The 22,971-nt window shown below is 52.3% G+C and overlaps 1 long non-coding RNA gene across 1 annotated transcript in view; it reads left to right on the top strand.

Moving 5' to 3' along the window:
- LOC138848557 (uncharacterized) overlaps nucleotides 1-22,587 on the top strand; it is a 70,742-nt gene extending 48,155 nt beyond the window's left edge. The window contains exons 2-3 of the long non-coding RNA XR_011386489.1: nucleotides 9,211-9,333; nucleotides 20,661-22,587. This is a non-coding gene — a long non-coding RNA (uncharacterized lncRNA). The remainder of the gene's footprint in view (nucleotides 1-9,210; nucleotides 9,334-20,660) is intronic.
- Nucleotides 22,588-22,971: the final 384 nt, after the last annotated feature.

The following is a 22,971-nucleotide window of genomic DNA, read 5'->3' as shown; positions in this document are numbered from 1 at the left end:
AATAAAACGTCTGCTGCTCTTGTTGCTGTTGTTAATGCTTGCACGGTTGGTTCACTGAGGGCTTCCGCGCTGCACCACTGAGCTACTGAGAAATTCCCGGGTTATCACAGAGACACTTGAGGCTGAACTTGAGTTTGTCCCCTGAGCACGGCCTTTTCTGTTGTGGTGAACAGGGTTCAAATGACAACGATTCTGAAGAAAGTGCCTGGGGACCGTGGCGTGCTTCACTCTTTCCAGATGAGTAAGGTCACCATCACGTCCCAGGTCGTACGTCGGGGCAAGGGACTCCGTGTGGTTTAAAAAAGAGAGGCAAGAATTAGTTCAGGACAGCCTTTTTCTGATTGTGAACCCGAGGTGGTGCTGGGGGCAGCTGGGGGCAGGGATGCAGCAGTGAGATTCTGCTCCCCCCCTCCCCAAAAAAATATCACACATTAAAGTGAGCCCTGGAGTCTTCTCTGTCATTTTTGATGGTGGTGCTTTCTTTGTGTGTTTGCTTTCCAAAGCTGTTGTCTTATATAACTCAGGCTGCCTGCTTTCAAGAATATCAGAACAGCCCCACAGTCTCGAAAGCACTGGAACATTCGACAGTGAAGTGTAAATTCTGAATCCCACGTTGCAGGGAGAGGGGGGGAACACCAGGTCAGGGTGTCTCGAAGGGAAGATGTTAGTACATTAATATTCAGCTCCCTTGCTGTCTGCCAGCAGCAGTGCCCACCTGCCCGTGAGATCTTTCACACCAACCACAAGTGTGTCTTTCTGCGTCAGTGACTTAAAATGCTGCCTGTGGAATTTTCTGGAAGGTTCTGTTGTTCGTTCTTGCTCCTTTTTTAACTACTCCTGTGTTGGCTGGGGCTTTATGAAGAACTCCACGTTGAACAGAAATGCTGCCTTCTTTCTCTCTGACGGTGTTTCCTTTCTTTACTACTTTGAGAATTTCCAATTGTGACTAGATTCTAAGAATACACATTGGTGCAAAGAACGTCGTGTGGGGAAAGCTAAGTAATTTGTAAATGGTTTGAAATCAAGGAAATGCTCTCCTGACTCAGGAGGTGTTTTTCTTCCCAAGCATTCTTCAGTTTAATCAGCTAAAGCACCGTGTGGGATTTCTTTCTGAGGGAGTTGTCAAAGGCAGCTCAATTTTTCTAACTACAAATAGCAAGGAGGAATACTCCAAGTGTCGCCTGAAAATGTCTAGAACTGTCCGCAGAATGTTCTGAACAATTGTCCCCTTGATGGAGAATTGTTTGGGCTTTTTAGAAACTCATTAATTTGATTGTAAGCTCCTCAGTGTTATCAGGAAAAAGAGCTTTAGAAAATGGTTTCAGAATGTGTCATTTTCTCCTTGGTTTAATCTGAGACAGTGTGTGGGCATGCTGGTATTTTAAAAGGCTAAAAATGTTGTACCTATTGCTGTACCTTCAACTCGGAGGGAAGATTACCCACGGAGAAGAACCTTCTTCTGGGTTCTCCCTCTGAAATACTGCTTTTCTTCCGAGGAGTAATTCTTGAATTTTTAAGAGAGGATTTCTCATTTTTTTTTTCACTTTTAATTTGTTGTTGTCATGAAGCAAAAACCAATTTTAGCAAGCCAGGTCAGCTCTCCGTCATTTTGATCCTACGATTGAATGGTTTGTAAAATAAAACCCTGTGTTTTTGTCGTAACCAGTTTCATTATTTTTTTGTGAAATGATTTGCGGTGTAAGACTGCCATTTGGTTTCAGTATTAATATATGACACGAACTACGTGGGTGTCATTTATTTTCAGTAGCAAATAACTGTTTAACCGATTATTTTATCTTAGAATAATCCAATAGACTGCTTTGGAGTCATGGGCAGCATCTTCAAACAATACTGGCTGTGTGTTGCAGTAAAAGTACAATTCCAGGCTGGGTCGTGTACAGCCAGTTTCCTGGTGACAGGGAGGTCAGAGACAGAGGATGCCATGCATTGGACTTCAAGATCCAAAAGTCAGTCAATCATTAATTTTTCTTTTTCCAGCAAAGTCTGATTAGGCTGTTTCATAATTTGAATTTACTAGAATTCTGGTTTTTCGATTCTTTTGTGTTTTTTTTTTTTTTTTTTGCATTTTACCCTAAAAAGGAATTAATTGGGTACAAAGAAGTAACTTTTCTGTTTGTATTGTGGCTTATTGATTTTTTCATAAGCTGTATTTGGTAGCTAAAATGTTGAAAGCAGTTCGGGAACAAAATGTCTGCCTAAACCATGACAAAATTGGCCACAATTTGCCGATCGGGCTGATAACAGAAGCCAGCAACACCAAATAGGTAGAAAAACAGTTTGTTCGGTGATGTGAGACCACTGAAGGTCTCTTTTGCATGTTATTTTTTTCATTCTGATGTTTATGTTGTGATGGAAATACATGAAGAGAAGATCAGCTCACCCCGTGTTCTTGATTAACCATTTCATCTTTGGACTTCTTTTAAAACTTCATAGAACAAGCTGCTCCCTGGGCACCTGAGAGACATTTGAGTGAAAAGCCAGCTGTGCACCTGAGTCTCACGTCCCACCCTGGCTGCCCGGGCTCACACGCACCTCAGAGCTCACCTCGAGTCTTTTAGGGAAGCATTTAAATTCCATTCCCTTCCTCGGGTCTTCCACACTGAATTCTACCAGTGTTCTTACACTTTGACAAGGCTAAATCAAGAGGTGTAGTTTGCAGTTTCAGAAATTAAAAACAAAAACAAAGAAAAAAACCACTTTTGGACCTGAGCATATGGTTAACAAAAATTTCAAGAACTAAAAGCACACGTGTTGTCTTCTAAGACTAAACAGTCGTGTTTTACATGAGACAATATTTGTTTCAAATGATGGAACGTCCGAGAACAGTATCTTCACCCTCAGTTCTGTTGTTTTGACTTCTCGTGCTGTGTGTGTGGGTGTGTGTGGTGGTCTTATTTTTTTTTTTTCTTGTCTTAAAAATCACACACTCCAGGACAATAATTAGGATGGGGGTGATGTTTCTACTTATCTAATCTTTGTTTTCACAAATAAATACAAATAACTCAAACTGAAACTCGATGGCTTTGGTGATAATAAATTAGCAGCCACGGGGAAATTTTCTTCATTTTAATGTTCTTTCACAACCCACATTCAGTTTCGGTAGGAAAATTATTAACCTTTTCAGCAGCATGCTAAAACATGGGTTCACCATGGACTCCTCAGTATGATTTGCAGGTTTTGGTTCTATTTTGAGATTTGGGTGTACAGGGTTTTCTTTTCTTTTCTTTTCTTTTCTCTCCTTCTTCTTTCTTCCCCGTCGCTTTCTTTGACAGCCATGGCCAGGCCAGCAGTGCTGTAACTGGCGTCACTCCCACGGGTGCACGTTCCCCGGTGTTCGTGTTTATATTTTCTGGGGGGAACACGGGAGTCCTGTTTGCTCTTCTGCTGATGGGGGCCGTGAAGCAGGAAATGTTCTCCAGTCTCAGGAATTTTTCTCCTGTGGAGGCAGTGAGCTCTCCACCCCGATTTGTAAAAATCCAGTCGAGCCGCATTTGCCACCGGCAGACAGCTCTGTGTCAGGCATTCGTTAACCTTGACTCCCAGCTGCCTTGGGTGGCCTCATGTCAGTGTCCCTCAGACCCAAGCAAGGAGGGCCTGCTGGAGCTCGTCCCCCACCCCTCAAAGAGCTGCACGGCTCGGGCTTGCGAGGGAGGCCTGGGACGCTGGCAGCAACGCTGATGGCTGTGCCGCAGGCAGGCCTATGGGGGAGAGGCAGCCGTGACCTTATAGCTATTGCTACGTCACCTGAAACACACAAGAGGGAAGGACCTGGGGCTGGAGAGGCCGGGGCGGGGCGGATCCCGGAGGATGGCAGTTTCCATTGGAGGTATCCTCTTCTGCACCTGCACGGAATGCCCTGGTAGCGGGACGTGCACCCACCCTGTGTGTGACAAGCTTTGCCTCGAGTTCTCACGGCCGGTGTCCTTGCTCAGCCGCTCCCATCACCAGCCTGCACCCTGTCTCCCCATCACCAGCCTGCACCCTGTCTCCCTGGTCAACCCCCGGCCTGCACCGATGATCGTGGACACTGAGGAAAACACACCTTCTGGGCAACAGACGTGTGCACTTCCAGGGCCACAGCCTGAGCAGTTTTTTTTTTTTTCTTTTTCTTCTTCTTCTCATACTTCCTGTATGAGGTTAGTTTTTTAAAATGATAAACAAACTTTTTTTTTCACCTTTTTTTGGCCTGGTTGTCTTTGCCTCCTACCTGTCCTGTTGTGAGCGTGTTGTTGGAGCTGTGCACCTGTGTACTGATGGCAGGGTGAGCAGAGCTCAGGGGTGGGTGGGCTTGGTACCCACCTCTCCACCCCAGGGTGGCAGTGAGGGAAATGGAACTGGTGAAAACAGTTCTTTTAAAAATTCATTTATTTACTTATTTTCATTTATTTGAAAGGCAGACACACACACACAGATGGGGAGAGAGAGAGAGAGAGATCTTCCATCTACTCGTTCTCCTCTCAAATGCCTGCAACAGACAGGGCTGGGCCAGGCCTTAGCCAGGAAGCTGGAACTCAGCCCAGGTCTCCCACCTGGGTGACAGGGACCCAAGAACTTGCGCCACCACCGGTTGCCTTGCAGGATGAGCACTAGCAGGCAGCTAGACTCAGAAGCAGAGCCAGGACTCCAAGGCAGGTCCTCTGGGATGGGATGTGGGCCTCCCATGTGTTGTCTTCACAGGCTGCAACAAATGCCTGTCCCTGATGAAAACATTTCTATTTCCTTATTTGAGAGAAAGGCCAGTAGAAGTCATGGCTCAAGGCACCTCAGCCGGCCGAGTGTTCAGTCCCAGTGAGCCAAGCAGAGGCAGGCAAGCATGGCGGGGGGAGCTGGCCAGCAGGGACTCTGGTGACTAGGGAGAGGTCATGGCGCAGGTGCTGTATCCCACAGCGCTCAGCCCCTGTGGGGCAGACGAGCAGGGCCTGGACAAGGAGGTTGAGAAATGAGTGGGGCCAACGTTTCTCCCTCCCCTGGTCTTTCCAAGAATTGCTTTAAGATCCAAAGGGCTCCCGAGCAGCTGGCTCTTTCCTCCCACCGTGGGGTCTTGGAGGCTGCCGTGTGGAAGAAGCATGGACAGAGTTGCCAACACTGTGGACAGCAGTGGCCAGCCAACCATGGTCGCCATGACGGGTAGGGAGGGACGGAGGCCAGGGCCCCTGTCCAAGAGTGTCACTAGGAGCAGTGAGGGGTCCTGCAGGCATCCACATCACATGGGGGCTGTGAAAACACCCCCGAGCCCCAGCCCCAGAGCCTCCAACTCACAGTAGTGGCCGAGGTAAGGGTGTGGCTGATGGGTCAGAAAGACATCTAGCAGGGGCCGGCCCTTGTGTGGCTGACCCTGGTCTATTTCGCCTTTAGTGCAAACCGAGGGAGCGCTTACGGGTGCCTCTCTGGACCAAAAGGTGGGAAAATTCTGCAAGATCCTTGGGGGAACTGGGTGTTGAATCATCTCTGGGCTCCTGGTCATCCCGGAAGCTGGGGATACTGGGTTGGAACCTGGGTGCCGCCGTTCACCTGCTCCTTGTTGAGGTCTCGGTCAGCTCGGGTCCTGCGTGGCCGCGTGAGAGGATCCCAGTGGCAGCGACCAGACAAGGCTGGGGCAATGCTTAGCTGAAAGCACACAGCCGGGGCCCTGTGTGGCAGGCGGGGCGTGCCCAGGGGATCCGGGTTTGTCCAGTGCAGCCCTGGCATGGACGCACACTCTGCGGATGGGGCAGTGAGAGGCCTGACACACAGACACAGTCTTTGAGACCCGCGTGTTGGTCTGTGTTAATGCGCGGAACAATTTGCAGAAACTGCTTCTTAGGGGAGGCCCCGTGAGCGGCTCCTGAATCTGCTCAGAGACAGGCGGCCACGGCTCTGCAGATGGGAGCCTATGTCAGAGACGAGAGCTGGCAGGGGCCCGGGGAGGGGGGGCGGGCTCTCAGGTGTCCACACCTCACTCCCCTGCCCTGGCATCTCCAGCAACACAAAAGGCCAGGGATCTACACGATGAAGCCAGCTCACGTGTCGCCAGAATGAGTCTGTGTTGAGCAGTGATGTAGTAAGAGGAATAGAACCCATGGCCCTGAGAGCAGGACTCCTTGGCATTTCTGAGTGGGCCCCTCCTTGGCAACTATTTGGTGATTGTAAGAAGTCGACTTCCAAAGCCGTGGGGATCCGATGGGCAGCGAGGCCCCCTCTCAGCGCCTTCCTGTGTTGGCACAGCCCTCCGTGCTGCCAGGGCGGCGGGGCGAGCTCCCGTGCGGTGTAGCACATGGGGGATGCAGGTCCTCCTCTGGCCTCTCCCAGGGCCTGGATGTCACATTTGTCTTCTTTACGCCCCTCTGCTTGGGTACTTCCTGCCCAGTGAGTGGCAGCTTGGATGGATTGACTGGAGGAGCCGAACAGCCTGCCTGCTGAGCCCCGCTTTCTGGGGAGGGGTCGGGGAGGGGTCTGACCACTCCCCTGTGCAGGGGCTGTGCAGGCAGCTTCTCTGTGGCTGTCATCAGACAAGGAGTGTGATGCGAGAGCGAGTCAGGGGGCGTGCAGAAGACGGGCTGGGCTGCATTTCAGGCCTCTACTGTGTTCAGTGTGACCTGGGGAGAGTGTGGTGTAGCCACAGGGCCCCTGGGTCTGGGGCCTGAGGCAGCAACAGTGGTGCGGTTCAGCCACGCCGGGTAAGGCTGGCCCTCCGGGTGACCAAAAGCCCATTTAAAAGACACTGGTGCTCTGGCCCCACTCCCAGCAGATGTGGGTACTTCCAAAGGTTCATGGAAAATGAAATCAGAAAATGGCTGTGTTTTGGTTCCCTCCTGCTAAGAAAAAATGGAAATCCAGGCATAAGCAGCATCTTCAAAAAGTTCATGAAAAATATCTATTATGAAAAAACTGCATGGATTTCAAAGTTTTGGACATCAAACTAGACATAGCTTTTGATTCTTGTTTTGCATTTTCAGAAATACCATGTGGAAAGCCACGTGGGTGGGGGGCTCAGAAACAGGGGCAAGCGGTTTACAGCTCCTGGATGGGCTATGTGGGCTTGTCCAGAGATAACCAGGTGTCCAGGCTAACACAGAGGCCCAGGAGGTTAACTGATCGTGCAAAAGCTCCCGGACTGCCTAGCTCAGGCCTCGCAGTGCGGAGCAAAAATCACATCTCCTGAGCTTTGGCCGCTGGCCTCCAGGGACCGAGTGGGAGAGGCCCACGTCCTCGTCCCAGCTGTGTCCCTTCCGGTGTGACCTCAAATAGGTTGCTCACTTCCTCCTTCTGTGTTCCTTGCTTTCTCCTCCCGTCAAACACGGGGTTGATCAGATGATTGCGGAGGTCCCGCCACCCCTCTCTGCGATGCCCGGCCAAGTGCACACTGGTGGGTGGTCCAGGTGCGCCTGGACTGTTACAGCGTGGTTGCCTCCCACTCAGGGTGGGGGTGCTGGCGAGGAGCGTGGCTAGGAAGCTACCTCTCTCCCTCAGCGCTGACACTGAAGGAACCCGGCTTCCCTTGTACCCATGTTGGCCACTGGTGTGTGACTTAGTTCCTGTTTCTCTTGGCCCACCCAGGAAGGCACTGCGTATGAAATCCTGGGCCCAGGTGCCGGAGGGGAAGCCATGTTAGAAAATGCTAGCTCACAGGACACCACGCAGGAAGCTGGTTTTCCCAGCAGATCCATCCGAGCAATGTTTCTCCCGGACTCCGGGGATGTCACAGAGCTGGGTTTGTAGGCTCCCAGGGAACTTGGCTTCTCATTGCCCCTAGCACATGATACCTTTAGGAAAAAAAAAATAATAATAAAGGCTGCAGGAGTTTGTCCCCTCCACTAATGCATGTGTTCAAGACGTAGGGGAAAGATACTGGGCGGGGTTTCAATAAAGAGAATGTGGCAGTCGCCACAGCCAGGACCTCGAGGGCTGTGAGCCCACGAGGAGCTCTGCTCTCCATGGACTGGGCGGGCTGCCCTCAGCAGGCTTTCCTAACGCCACTCAGTGGAACCCAGCTGGCCCAGCCCAGGGAGCACGAGGGGTTCTGCCCTAGATAGGTTGGGGAAGCACCCAACACACGCGAAGTCAAGCAGCCCTCTCTGCCCCCTCGCTTCTCACCTTTGGATGCTGCTGTGCGCTGAGAGCAGTCTGGAGGGAAAGGATGGAACTTTTCCAAAATCACACATCCTGCCCCCCGCTCGTTTCACACGAACAAAAGGCAACGGGGAGGGGCAGGCTCTGCTGGTTTTCACGGGGCACCCAGGGTTGCCTCGGAAGGGACAGGAACATACCAAGGAAGCTCAGAGTGGAACCAGGTGGAGCCCAACCTTTCTCAGCCCTCAGCAGATCCTGGTCAGAGAATATGGCCGATTTGGCTTCCCTCCCCTGGGAGCCTTGTTTCCAGCCCTCTCTCCTGGACACCTGCTGGCTTTGTGGGGCTCCCCAGGATGGACCCGGGGAGCTGCCGCCCTCTGTGTTCCTGAGGCTCCCCAGCTCTGTCTGTCTTTGGGAGGATGCGTTCATTTGTTTGGAGAGCTGAGAACTACCTTCTGTAAGCAGGGTGCTGCTTGGAAGGCAGAACACAGCGGGCTCGCCAGCAAAGCAGTTATCAGAATCACAGTCAACTTGAGGCTGGGGTCAGCCCTGGGCTTGACCGGAGACACGCTTCTCCCCTTTCCCTCGGCCTCACCGAGGCTGCTCCGACAAGCTCTTCTCCTCATTGCTTGATGTAGCCGAGAGAGGCTCCTCTCCTGGGGGGCTCTTGTCTCCTGAGCTGGGAGGCAGGAGGCTAGGGACCTCCTGAGGCTGCAATTGCATGGTCACCTCTCATCAGACGACCTTGGCCCTTAGAGAGAGGAGGTGAGGGCATCACTTTGGTCCTCCAGGAAGTGCTTGTGTGACCCTAATGCCAACAGAAGCTCCACAGAGGAACCAAGAAGGCAGAGCAGACTTCAACTTTTCAATATGCGTGTAGGATGGCCCCAAGTGAAGCAGCGAGGACATTGGCCTTTTCTGTCTCTTCTGAATAATTTTTAAATGGATCCCTGCACCACTGTCACCGCCTGCAGGCTCCATGGGTGATCCCTGCTTGAACAGATGCTGATTGATTTGATCCCCCGGCTTGCAGTGGCATTTACGATCTGTCTTTCCCTTTTCGGTTTCCACGTACTGCAGTGACAGTCGCTCAGTGCGGTTGGCAGTGACCTGTGTTTTTCATGCATGTTTTTGTTTCAGAATAACTGGGAGATGAAACAGGAAGCCCTATGACACACTTGATCGAAAATGACAGACACAGGAAAATCAGGACTCAGCCCCCTCCAGTACCTCCACCTGCTGCCTGCTCATGACGGCCAGAGTGTATGTAGCTGAGGGTTTTCCTGGGCGGGATTCTAACTACCTTGGACTCCAGGGCCTCTGCATTCGTTGAGAATGTGTCTGCAATGCTTTGCTCATGGGCTGTTCTATTTTTTTTAAAGATTTATTTATTTATTTGAAAGGCAGAGTTACAGAGAGGCAGAGGTAGAGAGAGAGAGAGAGGTCTTCCATCCAATGATTCACTCCCCAGAGGGCTGCAATGGTCGGAGCTGCACCGATCCAAAGCCAGGAGCCAGGAGCTTCCTCTGAATCTCCCACATGGATGCAGGGGCCCAGGGACTTGGGCCATCTTCCACTGCTTTTCCAGGCCATAGCAGAGAGCTGGATCAGAATTGGAGCAGGCAGGACTCGAACCGGCGCCCATGTGGAATGTTGGCACTGCAAACGGCAGCCTTACCTGCTACGCCCCAGCGCCAGCCCCTCACAGGCTGTTCTGCTCGGTTTTCTGTTTATTTGGCCAGGCTCTGTGTGTCTTGATTCCTTTTCTATCAAAAGCAAAACTAAGCTGAACAGAGTCATTTGTGTATTAGCTATCTAAAACACTAATTGAAAGATTCCAGATAGCGTTTGAGATTCATTTCTATAAGGCCGCAAGTGAACCCTATTACAGTCACACAAATCAGCGTGGTGTTTGAAAGTGGGTTGAACTTAAATCTCATTGCTCAGCCCTGCTTGCCTGGTTTCTTCCTAGACCTCCCTAGATCTCCTCTCGGGAGTCTGGGCTGGCAAACTGATGTTCAAGAACAGCACTGGGAGTCACGCCCACCCAGATCATAGTCCACAGACTGTGACCCCAAGATCGCCCGCAAACTTGAGCTTTAAATGGAAGACCTCTGCCTTCCCTGCTACCTCCCTCCCTGCACCCACCCGTCACCCTCTGACTTATTCATTCCACGAAGGAGCCTGCTGCATGCCGGGTGCTAGAGACGAAGCAGAGGTGACCCCGCCCATGCCTCCCCAGCACCTCGTGCCCCCGTGTGAGTGGGCTTTGCTCCAGAAGCGCTGGGGAAGCAGGTGTTTGGTGCAGTGACTAGGATGCTGCTAGGATGAGACGCTCACATCCCGTATCACAGTGCCTGGGTTTGCAGCCCAGCTCTGCTTCTCATTCCCACTTCCTGCGAATGCTCGCCCTCGGAGGAAGCAGCGGGTGGCTCAAGTAAGTGGGCTGCTGCCGCCCATCTGGGAGACCTGGATCGAGTTCCAGTTTCCTGACTTTGAGCTGGTGCGGGCTTTGTTGTTGTCAGCGTTTGAGGAATGAAGCCATGAATGGGAGAGTTCTCTCTCTTTTTCTCTGCCTGAGAGAGAGAGAGAGAGAGAGAGAGAGAGACGGAGGAAGGGGGAATGAGAATCAGAGAATGCTGTATTGCTCACCATGGATGAACAGAACCATCTCATTTCTTTTAAATTTCCTAAATCCACCCTTCAAATCTGCAACCTTGGAATTGGCTTCTGAACATTTTTTTAAAAATATTTATTTATTTATTTGAAAGGCAGAGTTACAGAGAGGCAGAGGCAATGAGAGAGAGAGAGAGAGAGAGAGAGAGAGAGGTCTTCCATCCACTGGTTCACTCTCCAATTGGCTGCAACAGCCAGAGCTGCGCCAATCCGAAGCCAGGAGCCAGGAGCTTCTTCTGGGTCTTCCACGTGGGTGCAGGGGCCCAAGGACTTGGGCCATTTTCTGCTGCTTTCCCAGGGCATATCAGGGAGCTGGACTGGAAGAGGAGCAGCCAGGACTCGAACTGGCACCCATATGGGATGCCAGCGTCACAGGCAGCGGCTTTACCCATCATGCCACAATGCCGGCACCTAGATGTGGTCTATCTTATTCCCAGTCTGCCTACAGCATCTGACTGTGGGTTCAACAGCTGTGTGGAGCGCTCCGTCATCCCGCTGCTCCTCGGCCGCCTGGGAGCTGAGCACCGCTGGTGGATGACGAGGCTGTGACTCCGGCTCTGTGGCCGGGAGGTGGAGCAGCCAGGGAGGACGCAGGCTGTCCTCTGAGACACAGCCCTGCAGAAAAGGCTGCTGGTGAACTGTGCCCTCTGCAGATGCAGCGTCTTATCAGAACCCCAGCTTATCTTGCTGGTAGCCGGCCTCAAGTTAAAGTCCCTTTGCTCCATCCCTAGATGTGTGCTCAGCGGGGCATATCTGGCTGCTGCTTTCTCCAGCACAGCTCTGACAAGACCCAGTGGGCTGAGTGCAAAGAGCCCACCCCACCCTGATGCCCTGAGCCGCTTTCTTTTCCTGTCTCTGCTGGCCCTAGCCGGGTTCTACCTGAGAGGGAGGCGGTGCAGGAGGGCCGGTGTGTGTGTGTGTGGGTGTGTGTGTGTGTGTGTCAAGGACAAAGCCCTGGAGAGTACCAAGGAGCTCCGGCCCAATCATGGGGTGCGGATGTGCCCCGGGGGTGGCTCACACAGGGCTAAGCAGCCACCCCCGCCCTGGCACAAGGGACTCCCACTAGGGAGCAATCTCCCCTAAACTAGTCACTGCTCCCTTGGGTTCTGGAGCGAATGAAACTGTGTCTTCTGCCCATGTCCCCATCCTACCTGCTCGGATTACTTGAGGCCTCAAACAGATGGACATCTCAGATTCAGGGCCAACCAGAAAGAGCCCACATGGTGTTTTTAGGACAACCACCAAGATGATGAAAGAAAGAGCCAAGGGGCACCAACCACACACTCACCAACAGTTAGGACAATAGTTTCTTGAATTACTCAGGAATTAAAAAATCCAGGCACCCAGGGCCTACCTGGGTTAATCACATCAGAATTGGAGTGTGTAGGGGTGGGAGTGGGGCAGACACGAGTATTTTTTTTTTTTTTTTTTGACAGGCAGAGTGGACAGTGAGAGAGAGAGACAGAGAGAAAGGTCTTGCTTTGCCGTTGGTTCACCCTACAATGGCCGCCGCGGCTGGCGCGCTGCAGCTGGCGCACCATGCCTATCCGAAGGCAGGAGCCAGGTACTTATCCTGGTCTCCCATAGGGTGCAGGGCCCAAGCACTTGGGCCATCCTTCACTGCCTTCCCGGGCCACAGCAGAGATCTGGCCTGGAAGAGGGGCAACCGGGACAGAATCCGGCGCCCCGACCGGGACTAGAACCCCGTGTGCCGGCGCTTCAGGCGGGGGATTAGCCTATTGAGCCACGGCGCCAGCCAGACACGAGTATTTTTAAAAACTCCCCAGGTAGTTCCAATGCAGACAAGGTAGAGAAACATTGGTTTAAGGCTGCACTGTGGAATATGGTAGCCATTAGCCATTCACATCTATTGAACACTTGAAATGTGGCCTCTGCAGCTGAGGCATGGATTTAATGTGCGCATTTTATTTAATGTGAATGTAGATATCCACACGTGACGGTGGATCCCTATCGGAGAGTGCCGAGCAAATGGATTATCACAGGGAGTTCTCCTGAACACATGGTCTGGGGGATCCTCAGTGCTCAGCCACCAAGGGAATCTGTGGAATCCAAGGGCAGTCTGCGGTGATTCTGTCTGTGCCCCTGACGAAGGCCCGCCCCCTGTCCTGGCCTGTGAGGTCCTTGTCACCTGTGTTCTGAGCTAGCGTGACGGGCTTTCCAAGCATTGCCCTGGGTGATAGGAAAGGGTCATCAGTGTCTGCAGAAGTCGGAGACCTGCACCTCCGTCCTCCAGTGTCCACCTGGTGGTCTCCTCGGGTGTTCGTGATCCTTCTGAATTGCCACTGACTTGCTGTCATCCAACAGCTTAGGAGGGTGGGAAAGAACTCTGGGAAAAGCAGGACCCCAGGAGCGCCAGCCCTGGGGGCTCAGAGACGAGGCTCAGCAGCCTCCCCCGGGCTTGGGGCGAGAGATGGAGAAACAGAAGCCAAAGCTGAATCATTTTCTGCTTATCACTCAGAGGCTGTCAGGTTTTCTTTTTTTGTCGGAGGGAAAGCACCTTCCGACAAATATGAAGACTATTTTGAATTTCAGAGCTTTCCCTTTTTCAGGGCACGTTATCATCTCTGACTTATTTTGTCCTCACAACAAGGCCCCAAGGGAGGGATCTTTAGCGCCTATCTAGCACCCAAGGAAAAAGCTCAATAGTACAGCAAGAGCTTAAAATCAAAGGTCTTGTTTTTGCTTCCCTGGCATAACTGGTGGTGCAGCTCACATCAAATGGACACAGCTTGTGTACTCCTAGAGTGGGATGTGTTTGTCCTTTTTTTACTTAAAAACGTTTACTTATTTATGTACCGGAAAGTTAAAGAGATAGAGAGGGATGATCGATAAATAGATAGATGAGAGGTCAATTGATCTTCCATCCACTGGTACATGCCCCAAATATCTATAACAGCCAGACCTGGACAAGGCTGAAGCTGCAAGCGTGGGGCCCAGTCGGGGTCCCTAATGTGTGTGCAGAGACCCAATCACTTGACCTCTATCACCTGCTATCTTCCAGGGTGCGCATTAGCAGGAAGCTAGAATCAGGAGCGGAGCCAGGCCCTCCAAAACAGGATGTAGGCAGCCCAGCCAGCATTTTAATGGCTAGGCCAAGTGCCACCCTGAGTGAGCGGTGTTTTTTACAGAAGGACTTCACATGTGTTCTATCCTGCTTCATCCCCGCTTTCTAACCCTATTTCTTCTTCAGAGCTTTGTTGGTTGCTTGATTATCGTCTTGCAAGTTCATTGTGTTTGGTTTTTTTTTTTTTTTTTTTTTTTTTTTTTTTTTTTTTTTTTTTTTGAGATACAGAAAGGCAAAGAGAAACAGCCCTCACCTGCTTGTTTATTCCCTAAATCTTCGCAATCCCCAGGGCTGGGCCAGGTGTTGAGAACTCCATCCAGGTCTCCCACGTGACCCACAGGATCCCAACTGCTTGAGACGTTGCTGCTGCCTCTTAGGCTCTGCCGAGGGAGGGGCATGGAGTCAGGAGCTGGAGGGAAACCCAGGCCATCTAATACAGGCCGGGGGCATCTCAGCCACCAGTGTCCACACCCACTCCCGCAGGGTATCTCTGAGGGGACAGAACGCAGGACAGAGGCCTGTGGCTCTCCACGGGAGACATCCCTGCTGGCTTCCGAAGGACATCCTGGTGCGGAACCAGCCACAGGTGGACACTGTCCCTTGAAGATCAGCTTTCTCGTGTGTAGACGTGCGGAGAGGCATTCTGCAGCAGCCTTGCCAGTGGGCGGGAGCACTGGGGCCGAGTTCTCCTGGGAGGCCCGTCGCCAGCGGCAGCAGTGGGCGTGGGGGTGGGCAGCACTGCCGAGCTGACCTCCGGGGCTGGTTGTGCTATCAATCACGAGCCCTCCTGGTCATGCCATCACCTGGCCCCTGTTTGTCTCTTACATACATAGGATCTGATGAGAGGTTTGCAAGTGCTTTGCTGAAAGCAAGATGCACTTTCTGGGGCATTCCCCTAATCGGCTGTGCTGGTGAGGCTCGTCAAAACAGGAAATGAGGTTAGCATGGAATGACTTTCTCTAGAGAACTGGTGCTGCCTGTAGAGACCACCACTTTCTTCCCAAACGCTTGTGAGCCTGCTTTCACGCCTCCTCTGGGTGTTCCTGGAAGCTGGCCAGAATCTGCCCCGCTGTAGTTTCTAGAACCCATTCCTCTTTAGGACATGCAGGGGATGTCACTGGCTCCCAGCCTTCCAGACCCTCTCCCTTTCAAACCACTCTCACTAAGTTGGTCTGAAGATAGATCTGCAAAGATCTCAACAAACACAGCAAAAAACATAACTTGAGCTGAGAGCGCCTGTGCAAATGCCCAGGGTGCAGGGGTCACCTGCATGAACTCCCTGTGGCTCCTGCTCACGTGTCCTTGGTCTATCAGAGATGCCAGATGGAGAAAATTAATCCAGTGGAGACGGAAATTCAGTAGGAGCACTCCTCTCTCCTCCCCTGCTCCACCGTGTGCCCATCTGGCTCTGAAACACCGTGTGCGCCGGGCTTCGTTGACGCGAATCCCCGTGTCGGGTTTTCTGACTCAGTTTTCAAAAGCAGTGAGGGTTTCACTAGGCAAGCTGCATCATGCTGCTCTTGGCTGAGGCTTTCTGGCCAATGGCTCTGCTTGAAGTTTCCAGATTTCAATGCCTGTCGTACTAACACTAAAGCACTTTCTGAGTCTCGTTTGCTTGTGCGCTGTAGAAGAGAGTCCACGGCAGAGAACGGCTGGCCTTGGCGAGCAGGTGCCTCGGGAGGACTGTGGTCCCCAAGTTCTAGACTTGGATTTCATTTCGCAGGTCTGCCTGCCCACGCAATTATGCTTGTGTGTTTGAATGCACAGAGCAGCTTTTTTTCTCATGTGGCTTAGCAGGACCTCAGAAGTTCTCTTGAATTCCCGTGGCGGAGGTGGATACGATTCTGGCACTGTTCCCTTCAGTCCCGGTGGACTCGCCTTGCTCTGCCCAGGTCTGGAGGCTTTGTGTTTTCAGTGCTGACTGCCTAAGTGAGTGGATACATAAATGTGCACCTGTATAATAATGCCAGCTGTCATCTGAAGCCCTGGTGGGCCCTGAATGCAGTTATGAGATTTACAATGGGATTTCTAGTCCTTGTAACAGGCCCCAGAGGTGAGATTGTTCTCTTGGGTTTGGTTAAGAAAATAGGGGATGGGGCTGTAGTGTAGCAGGTAGAGCTGCCACCTGCAGCGCCGGCATCCCATATGGGCGCTGGTTCAAGACCCGGCTGCTCCACTTCTGATCCAGTTCTCTGCTATGGCCTGGGAAAGCAGTCTAAGATGACCCAGGTACTTGGGCCCCTGCACCCGTGTGGAAGACCCAGAAGAATCTCCTGGCTCCTGCCTTTGGATCAGTCCAGCTTTGGCCATTTTGGCCTTTTGGGGAGTGAACAAGTGGATGGAAGATCTCTCTCTATCTCTCTGCCTCTGCCTCTCTGTAACTCTGCCTTTCAAATCAATAATCTTTTTAAAAAAGAAAGAAACCAGAGTTTGAGCTGGAGTAATCAATCTTCTCCATATCAAAAACCTGCTGATAGGGCCAGCATTGCTTGCAGCACCAGCATTCCATACTGGGAGCGCTCCTTTGAGTCCTGGCTGCTCTGCTTCTGAGTCAAGCATTGCGCTAATGTGCCTGGGAAAGCAGCAGGGGAGGACCCAAGTGCTTGGGCCCCTGCTACCCATGCGGGAGACCTGGAAGGACTTCCTGGCTCCTGGCTTCAGTCTGCACCAGACCTGGCTATTGTGGCCATTTAGGGAGTGAACCAGTGGATGTAGATATGTGTCTCCCGCCTCCAACCCTGACACTCTTTCAAATAAAAATAATCTTTAACAAAACATGTGGTCCTGTGGTGATGCATCTGCTAACTCTGTTCAATCCTGAGCAGTCTGACCCCACCCCTTCTCTCTTTTATGCTGCCTCTTGGTAGTTCTTAAACACATTTACGTTTGCAAATGTAATGTTTCCTTAAAGAGAACAGAGAGAGCTGAGCAACAGTTGGGAAGGGAGACAGCAGGACATGGTTGAAGACAGGAGGTCCGGAAGTCAGTGCCTGGTGCTGAGTCCTTGGCTTCCCTGCCTGCCCCGGCAGCTCCTGCACCCCAGCCGCTCTGCCTCCCACCAGGGCTGTGCGAGGATCCACACGGGCAAGGTTGCAGGCAGGCAGTTTTCTCTGAAAACTTCCTGCTACCAAGTGAGGGGGTCACTGGGTCAAAAAGGCAGAGGCTGCACCCTGGTCCCCCTGGCAGTAGTATCTGGACCCCCATGACATCCCTTGGGACCACCAGCTCTGTGCTTGAGCCCTGCCTCGCACAGGTGCTGCAGAAAAGCCAGCCACGAGACCTTGACCCTCATTCTTCTGAGGCTCCAGGAGTCAGAGGAGTGGAAGACCCTGGGGGCCCTGGGTGGGCCTCTATCAATACCGTGGAGGAGGGGATGGGCTGAGAAGCCGTGGGAAGAGCTCCACCTGCCTCGGAAGGGTGTGTAGTCGCCATGTGAGGCAAGAAAGAGACCCTCAAAGCGATGACTGTTGCACCTGCTGCCCCGACTCACCAGTTCCTACTCCTTGTGAGGCAGCAGAGCAGAAGTCTGTAACTAGCGCCCCTGGTCCTTTTAGACGAGATGACTGCGTCCCGCAGGGTGCTCGGGACTGTCCTGTCTATGCCTGTTAGGAATCAATTTGATGCTGCTCACTTGTTCTCAGCACTGCCTTCCACTCTCAGTCATGTTCCGGTTTGGACAACACCTACCTGGTTAGAACACCCTGTCTTGAGGTTCCCTTCTGTCTACTTTTTCATTTCCCCAAGAAGTTGCTTTACACCTTAACAGCCCAGTCATCTGTGTAAGCAGCAGACGTGTGTGGCCGTTCGCCTGTGCGGCTGGCAGGCTGCCGTAACACAGAGTCAGCAGTGGCGGGGTGAGAGTGAGTGTGTGCAGCTAAGCGTCTGAGTGTGTGTATGGGGGCATGGTCATGTGAGTCTTGTGCCGTGCACGTGTGATACGGGTGTGTCATGCGTACGAGAAGACGGAGTGAATGTCTGATGTGTGTGTGCCTGGGGTGCATGTGTGTATGTGTGGGGGACGGAAGTGGTGTGACACATGTATGATGTGTGACTGTGTGTGGCTGGGTATGGCTGTGTGGGACCGTGTACCACGTGCCTGCGTGGTGGGTGAGTGGCTGGCAGGTGTCTGTGGCAGCTGTGGAGGGGGTGGCAGCTGTGTGCATCTGTGCTGGTGCGTGCCCTCTGGGGCTGCTCACAGACTCACTGCAGGGTTCCACGTGGCACCTCTTGTAAGGGAAGCCTCTGCACGTAGGGCCTCCCCACTGCCTTCCCATGAGCCACACGGTTGCTGCCACAGCCCTGGGGCACCCAGCACAGTGACACAGCTTCATGGGGCAGCTGCCGGTGTGGGAGCTGTCGAGGCAGGCCCTGGCTGTGCTGTCCTGCTCAGCTGGTCCCTGGAAGAACCGTTGGTTCTCAGGAAGGTTGTGCCTGGGGCAAAATCACCAAGTCGAAGTCTCTCCTCCTCCTCCTGCCTGCTCCGTGACTCAGGGCCACGTGTCGATTCTTCTGGCTCCAAGTTCTCCCTTTCACGCTTGTGATGGAAGAGACAGGAGCTGCCTCCTCCAGCCTTCTGGGCTGCGGGCGAGCCCAGGGTGCTTCCTCCTGCGGACACGGCAGAGGAGGCTAAGCTTGAGCTGCGTAGGGTCCCCACCTGGGCCCTGGAGCAGGGGCCTCCTGCCTTGTGTCCCTACCACGGCGACCCTGGCCCTCGCCTGCTGTCCCCTCTACAAGAGCATGAAGGATCCACAAGATTCTTGCCTCTCCCCATGGCAAGAATGACTCACTCAGGAAAGCATTTTGAAGACATTGTCAGAGCTGGCGCTGCTCTTTGGGGTTGAGGAAATGGGGACAGGCATGGCCCCCACCAGCCCAGCTGTTTGATATTTCTGAGCCTTGGTGTCCAAATCCACAGACTAAGAACAATAATGCCTACTATTTGCAATAAGTGATGAAGGCACTGCACGTAATACCTGGTGCAGGGGCTGGTGCTGTGGCTCAGTGAGCCAGGCTGCCCCCTGCAATGCCGGCATCGCCCGGCAGAGCAATGGCTTGAATCCCAGTTGCTCTGCTTTGAATCCAGCTCCTGCTAATGTTTCTAAGAAGGCAGTAGAGGGTGGCCCAGGTGACTGGGACCCTGCAGCCTATGGGTGAGACCCAGATGGAGTTACAGGCTCCTGGCTTCAACCTGACCCAGCCCTAGCCTGCAGCCATGTGCAGTGTGACCCAGGGGATTGAAGACTCTCTCTCTCTCTCTCTCTCTCTCTCTCTCTCTCTCCTGTCATTCTATCTTTGAAGTAAATAAATAAATATTTTAGGGGCCGGCGCCATGGCACAGTAGGTTAATCCTTCACCTGCAACACCGGCATCCCATATGGGCGCCAGGTTCTAGTCCCGGTTGCTCTTCTTCCAGTCCAGCTCTCTGCTGTGGCCTGGGAAAGCAGTAGAAGATGGCCACAAGTTCCTGGACACCTGCACCTGCATGGGATACCAGGAAGAAGCACCTGGCTCCTGGCTTCGGATGGGCACAGCTCTGGCTGTTGTGGCCATTGGGGATGGAACACCTTTATCTCTGTCTCTCTCTCTCACTGTCTGTAACTCTATCTCTCAAATAAATAAATTAAAAATTCTTTAAAAATAAATAGATAAATATTTTTAAAATGCCTGGCACAAAGTACACAGTCAATAAATAGTGACTATCATCAGTATTATTTTAATTCATAAAAATGGAGTTTTTAAAAAATATATCAAAAGTAATAGAAACATGCCATCAGTTAAACCACTCTGATGGGATCCTAATGCCCACAGCTGTGAAATAGAAGATAGCAAAAAACAGGTGGGGTGGATGTCTGGCCTACTATTTAAGGCACCAAGTTAAGACACCACATCCCATTTCCAAGTGCTGGGACTGAACCTGCAGCTCCGGCTCCTGACTCCAGCTTCTGGGATGCAGACCCTGGGAGGCGATGAGGATAACTGGCTTCCTGCCACCCACCTGCAGACCTCGTTCAAGTTCCCAGCTCCTGGTTTTGGTCTTGGCCCAGCCCTGCTGTTGCAGGAATTTGGGGAGTGAAGCAGCAGATGAGAGTTCTGTCTCTCAAATATATTTTTAAAAATATTTTTTTAAAGATCAAAGAGGAAGGGAGGGCAGCAGTCTCAGGGAAAAAAAAGAAGAAAGAAAGGAAAGAAGACAGAAATAGCAGCAGAGAATGAGAGAACAGGAGCACAAGTCGGGCCAAGGGGCCAGGCCCCTCCTCCTCCACCTGTGACAGACAGGGCCAGGCCCCTCCTCCTCCACCTGTGACAGACAGGGCCAGGCCCCTCCTCCTCTACCTGTGACAGACAGGGCCAGGCCCCGCCTCCTCCACCTGTGACAGACAGGGCCAGGCCCCTCCTCCTCCACCTGTGACAGACAGGGCCAGGCCCCTCCTCCTCCACCTGTGACAGACAGGGCCAGGCCCCTCCTCCTCTACCTGTGACAGACAGGGCCAGGCCCCGCCTCCTCCACCTGTGACAGACAGGGCCAGGCCCCTCCTCCTCCACCTGTGACAGACAGGGCCAGGCCCCGCCTCCTCCACCTGTGACAGACAGGGCCAGCAGAACCAGATGTGCTATAGGCACAGCGATCTGCTGTAATGTAAATATTTTGATGTCTTTCTTTTCCTGAACTTTCAACCTTGCCGGTGGAAAAGCTATGTAGAGTTAATGAATTGTTTTTCGGAGGACGGGCTTTTGAGGAAATAGGGAAAAGAGGAGGATTGCCATGAGGTGATCGTCAGTCTTGTGCGTGACTGGAAACCTTACTCGTCTGCTTCTGAATTCTGTCCAGGAAGCCCTTGGCCAGCATAACTCAGCGCTACTCTGCTGGATGGGAGGAAAAGCCAACCAGGTAGAAATGGAGCGATTAAAGAAAGCCGACTCGGACAGACGAAAGGGGGGAGAAGTCACCCAGAGGAAGAAGGTGCTGAGACAAGACAAGCCCCAAGGCAGACGCCAGTGCTTGTCACTCTGCTGCCCTGGTGCCTCCAGCCACGCTCCTGGTGCTCTGCGTTGATCCATTTCGGCTCTGAGATGTTGCCAGACACCTTTGCCTCTTTTCCTCCAGACAGTGCCGTCCTTGTTTGCAAACGCTGTCCACTCAGTCCATGGTGCAGGACGATTTTGTGATGACCAAGAGCTGCGAAGTCCCGGATTCTAGCAGCAGCTCTTCACCGAGAGCATCGGTCCGCCCCTGCCTGGGATCTCCTTAGCTGGTCACTGAATGTGTTGCTGCATAGCTGCCAAATCTCGTGAGATCTGGGGCTGCCGCTGGCGAAGCTGGCATCTCCCAGGAATGCCCATTTAAGTCCTGGATGCTCCGCTTCCTACCCGGCCTGGGAAAGCAGCGGAGGATGGCCCAAGTGCTTGGGCCCCTGCACCCATGTGGGAGAGGAGGGTGGAGTTCCTGGCTCCTGGTTTTGGCCTGACCCAGCCCTGGTTTTGAACCAGTGGATGGAAGCTGGGGCGCTCTCTCTCTCTCTCTCTCTCTCTCTGTGTGTGTGTGTGTGTGTGTGTGTGTGTCTTCTTCTCCCTTTGCCACTCTGCCTTACACACACACACACACACACACACAGGAGATGTGCAAAGTGCTTTGAACTCGTTGGAGGAATGAAGACAGTCTCTCCGTCTCGAGTGAACCAAGTGGTGATGGGGTATCTTCAGCACAGTAGCAGGCGATGGTGAGCCCTTGGGGGCTAATGAGAGCTGATGGCAACCTTGACCTCAGGTCCACTGTCTCCCTGCTCACATTTATACCAACAGCACTGGCGTCTGTTCAGTTGGATGTTGTCGAGCCAACCTTTCCAATAATGCTCCCACTGGAAAGTAAACTGAGGACGTAGAGAACAAATATTGCAAATATTCTAAAGCAAATGGCAGTGTTGATGGGATCTCTAAGAAAGTTTTTCCTGTCATCTTGGAAGAAGCAGAAGGAAGCAAGAAAGATGAAACAGATTTTTTTTAAGATTTACTTATTTGAAAAGCAAAGTTACAGAGTGGGAGAGAGAAGAAAAGACGGGGGCAAGGAGGAGAATCTTCCATCCACTGGTTCACTCCCCAAATGCCCACAATGGCCAGGGCTAGGTCAGGCTGAAGGCAGGAGCCTGGAACTCCATCCGGGTTTCCCAACTGGATGCAGGGACCCAAACATTTGGGCCATCTTCCACTGCTTTCCCAGCCACGTCAGCAGGGAGTTGGATGGGAAGTGGAGCAGCCAGGACTTGAACCGGTGCTTGTATAGGATGCCAGTGTTGCATCAGTAGCTTAACCTGCTGCACCACAAGGCCAGCCCCTGCACTTTTTTTAATGATGGAATTGCAATAACCTACAAAGTATGTTAAGAGAGGCAAACTTGGGGCTGCTCTTATGGTATAACGGGTCAAGCCACAGCCTGCAATGCTGGCATCCATAGGAGAGCCAGTTCATGTCCCACCCGCTCTGCTTCTGATCCAGCTCTCTACTAATATGCCTGAGAAAGCAACAGGTCATGGCTCAAGTGCCTGGGTTCTAGCCATCCATGTGGGAGACCCGGATGGAGTTCCTGGCTCTTAGCTGAACCAGCGGATGGAAGATCTCTCTCTCTCCCCCACTCTTTCAAATAAATGACTAAAGTTTTTAAAAAGAGAGGCAGTTTGTGGGAAGTTAGTTCCTAATACTCTGTGTCCCCATCCTGCTTGTCTCCTTGTCCTTGCAGAATAAACTAAAGAATTTGGCTGAAATCCAAGCTGTGTGTGTGGTATCTTTATCTGATTGACCTGTACTCCCAATCCTATCTTATCTTTGTAATTTATTAGCACCCTCCTTTCTGTTTTCTGGGTTCATTGCTTGTTTGAATGTTTTACACACACACACACACACACACACACACACACGAGTCCATGCTGCAAAAAAACAAGTGCAAGGCCTCTGGTCCTCTGCAACTCACTTGGAAGTCTTATCTGGAAGGTCTCGGCTGGTGTCACCAGAAAACTACTCCACACCTTCTGATGGTCCTGTGGGTAAACAAGACCTCAGGTGAACATCACCATGAATGCAAAGTTCATGCACTTTCCTGCCTGTGCCCTTGCCACTTGGCAGAGGTTGGAAGTCAATACCAAATGTGT

Source organism: Oryctolagus cuniculus, chromosome 2 (genome assembly GCF_964237555.1).
Source record: "Oryctolagus cuniculus chromosome 2, mOryCun1.1, whole genome shotgun sequence".
Taxonomy (NCBI): domain Eukaryota; kingdom Metazoa; phylum Chordata; class Mammalia; order Lagomorpha; family Leporidae; genus Oryctolagus; species Oryctolagus cuniculus.
The sequence above is the reverse complement of the archived record's forward strand: the minus strand, read 5'-3'. Positions and strand labels throughout refer to the sequence as shown.